Below are 4,361 nucleotides of genomic sequence, written 5' to 3'. Positions count from 1 at the left end.
AACAATATGTTATTTTCAAATTTTAATAAATTAATTATTGTCAGGCTATTCACATGATTTGTATCCTATATAAAATGAGAACAAGTTCACCAGATTTGACTTTTGAAAGCAACCATTATATTTAGTATTCACATGGCTTTTGAATCTCAGATCTCACATTTGACATATGCACGTGTCCTTGCTCCATATAAGTGCAGAATTTAGTATTAATTGTAGAATGCAGATCCGAAGAAGTTGAGAATACTTTTCCTCCCCACAAATGGCTACCAGTGATCAACGATTGACTGTCATTGAAAACTGCCGTATCTCACCTCCGCCCAACACCGTCGGCGAAAGATCACTTTCGCTTACTTTCTTCGATCTGATATGGCTGCTTATGCATCCAATTCATCAGCTTTTCTTCTACGATTTCCCTCATCCGAAATCCCATTTCGTCGAAACAATCATTCCAACACTCAAACACTCGTTATCCATAACTCTACAACACTTCTTCCCTTTTGCAAGTAACTTAACCGTCTTTCCTGCTGAAAATCATTCAGGTTTTGCTAGAAAACCCGAAATCCGCTATGTCCATGGAGATTCAGTCGCGCTAACTTTTGCAGAATGCGATCTTGATTTCAATGATCTCAAAGGAAACCATCCGCGGGATTGTAACAAGTTTCACTCTCTGGTGCCTTTACTTGAAAGTTCATTTAAAGTATTAGATCTCAAATTTTTTCAATTCAAGTTACCATATTTCCCAACTCAGGCATCACGATCGGGCTCACGAATCATCACTCGCTTTGTGATGCAAGAACAAGGTATGATTTCTTGATGGCATGGACTTCCATAGCCAAACATGGCACAGATGAGTTGTACTTGGCTAGTAGATCGCTTCCGTTTTACGATAGGGTTATAGAATACCCTAATTCTTTGGATGAAATGTTTTTAAGTTTCCCACCTATCCAAAATCTAGATGAAAGTTATAAAGCGCCTCGGCTTGAACCCCAGACCAATAAAGTTCGATCAACATTTGTGTTGACCCGGTCACAGATCAATATGCTAAAGAAATGGTTGTTGGTTCAGCTGCCTACACTAGAATATGTATCTTCTTTCGTTGTAGCATGTGGTTATGTATGGAGTTGCATAGCTAAATCACGTGTTGTTGTCGATGGAAAGAAGGGCGAGTATGAAGCCGAATGGTTTACATGTGTCACCGATTGGAGGACTCGTTTGGATCCACCGGTTCCTCAAACTTATTTCGGTAACTGTACTGGATATTGTTTGGCAACAACAAAAACAAGCTTAATAACAGGAAGTAAAGGGTTTCCAACCGCGGTTGAGTTATTGGGAACGGCTATCATGGAAGGGGTAGAAAGTAAAGAAAGGTTGTTTAAAGACATTGAGGCAGTATTGGAGAGGCTCTCCTTACCGGTTCCGATGATTGGTGTAGCTGGAACACCAAAATTAAATGTTTACGATGTCGATTTTGGGTGGGGGAAGCCCGAAAAGTACGAGACTATATCACTAGATTACAGCAATTCGATATCTGTTAATGCAAGTAAAGAATCACCAGAAGACATTGAAATTGGTTTTTGCCTTCCTGCAAAACAAATGGAAGCTTTTACTACTCTATCCAGAAGTGAATTAGAGAACATGCTTTCTCATTACTCTTGATTTATGGATTTATAATGTTTTTTCTTGTGTATTTAATTAAGTTTTAATAACAAGCTTTTGTGCCATTTTTATTAACAAATTACTCAGTTTTACAATATTACAAGTGTGGCATATAAGATTTAGTTGAAAATAGTGCCGTCCAACCCACTCGTCGCTCGTTTAGAAAATGCTCTCTCGTTTTTCGCTCAATTGTAAACGAGTCGCTTTGCTCGGTTTGGTTTGTAAACGAGCCAAGCAACAAGCAAAGGTCTGCTCGGTTCAGTTTGGCTCGAATTTTTTTTAATTTATTTTATATATAATTCTTATATGTGAACAAATATATAATATATGTATATATATAGACAAGATACATAAAATATAAATATGCAATTTTTTAAACCCTTTTAAATTTTTTTTTCTGTCAATTTTATAGTTTCATTCGTTTGACTGAAGTTTTCAGAATACTAGAAGTTTGTTTATATGCTTATTAATTATTTTGTCTCGGTTCAAACTTCTTTCTGCTAAACATTTACAACTTATTACAAGTTTGTCTAAAAATTACTAATTTGTTTACAAAATATATTATTTACACCCTTCAAACTTGTTTCGTATTGAAATTTTAGACGAAAAAGGAAATAAACAATGCTCAAAAATCGATCGATTCGATTTTCGCTCGGTTCAACTTTGCTCGTAAACCTCCCTAGTTGAAAAGGCCTTAACCAGACTGGGTTTACACATGCAAACTAGCTTATTATATCATTTAAAATAATAAATAAATAAAGTTAATTAATACTGTTTTTGAAAAATATTTATCCACTTATTTAAAAAGTCGTTAATTAGTTGTTAACCGGAAATCTATCTCTGCCTCACCATATACATACCTTTCACTTTCCAATCCTTTCTTCAATTCCCCCAAATTCCATTCCAATGGCCTCCGGTCTCCTCCTCTTCTCCATCATCCTCATCACCGTCTTCACGATCTCCGCCTCCTCACGCCCATGCAAAACCATCTTCTTCATCACTTCCTCTTCCTCTTCCAGCAACCAACTCCCGCCAAAACCCACTTTCCAACTCCTTCCTAACCCAAACCCTCGCCTCACCTTCTTCGTCACCGAAATCCACCAATTCCGATCCCTCCCGCGCCCCATGCTCTTCGACCGATCCATTACATCATCAGCATCAACAGATGTTGTTGCTTCGGAGCCTTATTTTTCTACGTCTGTGAAAGCGTCAATTCGTGAACGTACGATGGATATTATGAGCATTTTTGGCGCGGTGTTGTTTGGTGTCGGGTGTGGTGCGGTCACTGCCGCGACGATGTACTTGTTTTGGTCGTTGTTTGTGCCTAGGAGATTTGACTTTTGTTCGGATTCGGAAGAGAGTGATGATGAAGAGAAGGATGGTAGGGGTGATAATAAGGATGGTTATGTGGCGGTTCCTGCTACGAAGCTTGTTCCGCCTACTGCGGACGAAGTTGCTGCTATGAAATGAAGGAATTTGTATTTTGAAGGTAGACGTCTGGTTGTAGTATGTGTTTTGGATTATGTATATGTTGTTTGTGCTTTTTGCTAATTGTTGTAATCGTGAAATGTGATTATGTTGTGATGTTATTCTGGAAGCTTGATTTTAGAAATATTTTATGTTCTGTCTGTGATTTTGTGCTCTTGGTCTGATTAGGCCAATTAGGTTCATCTAATATAGAATGATTTGTTTTGATTTTGACTTGGTGGTGATGTTGAGGTATGACAGTTTTGAAAACTTTTAAAAGAAATGGAAATTTCAGGCCTACTGGGATGAACGGGTAGAAATATATGTTGCATGGAGTAGTCAGAAGCAAAGCCTCGCGACTTTAACATCACGTGAGACGAAATTTCATGGCAGTTATATACTTATATACACTTCTTTGTGTCAAGCATTATGGCTAAAGAGTTTGTTAAAGGAGTTGCAAGATGAATTAGCCATTGCTTTAATGAAAAACCTAGTATATTTCATGGAAGTAGCAAACAAATAGACAGATTGATGTTATCACTTCATACGTTATTGTATCGAAAGGAACAAGTTGCGTTGAATCACATTAGTGTGGAGGAGCAACTTGCAGATATCTTATCGAAGAAAGTACCGAGAATCAGGTTTGTTGAAATGCGAGAGTTACTAAGGGTGAAAAATATTGGTTATACGAATCAAGATTAAGAGGGAAAATGATTCAAAATTAAAGAGCATCTACAACAACAAACATTCACAAATGTCATATTAGCACCACATCAAATTTCAAACTTTTCTAAAAAAAACCTCACTTTTTTCCATAACAACAAACCTCTACAAACCTATTAAAAAATTGTTAAAGATACATATAATATATATATATGTGTGTGTGTGTGTGTGTATCTGAGATAGAGAAAGAAGGATTTCTCAGTTCTCACCCAATGACTTCTCTTCACAATGGTGGACTTTGCTTGTCTTGGGTTTGTCGTCTACCACATAGATCCGAACCTCAGAATATGGAACTTGTTGTGGATAACTCAGCAATCTATAAACCTGTTAACGAATCAATACTACAAAAGGACACCAAATGTGATGAACTAAAACATACAAAACACTCAAAAATATATAATTGAATCTTCAGATGATGTAATTTATACTCTCACAAATACTCGCAACAAAGACTATCATACGACGTGAAATCGAGAGAATGAGAGATAAAATACAATAATCTTTGGATGAAGACA

At 36.9% G+C, this 4,361-nt stretch overlaps 1 pseudogene; it reads left to right on the top strand.

Moving 5' to 3' along the window:
- The first annotated feature begins 245 nt into the window (after window positions 1-245).
- On the top strand, window positions 246-1,656 carry LOC143534408 (malonyl-coenzyme A:anthocyanin 3-O-glucoside-6''-O-malonyltransferase pseudogene; annotated as a pseudogene).
- The last annotated feature ends 2,705 nt before the right edge of the window (window positions 1,657-4,361 follow it).

The sequence above is a fragment of the Bidens hawaiensis genome, unplaced genomic scaffold (genome assembly GCF_021521415.1).
Source record: "Bidens hawaiensis isolate Kalapana, Puna unplaced genomic scaffold, B.hawaiensis_p1.1 tig00010163_1, whole genome shotgun sequence".
Classification (NCBI taxonomy): Eukaryota; Viridiplantae; Streptophyta; class Magnoliopsida; order Asterales; family Asteraceae; genus Bidens; species Bidens hawaiensis.
This window is presented reverse-complemented; position numbering and strand designations above follow the sequence as displayed.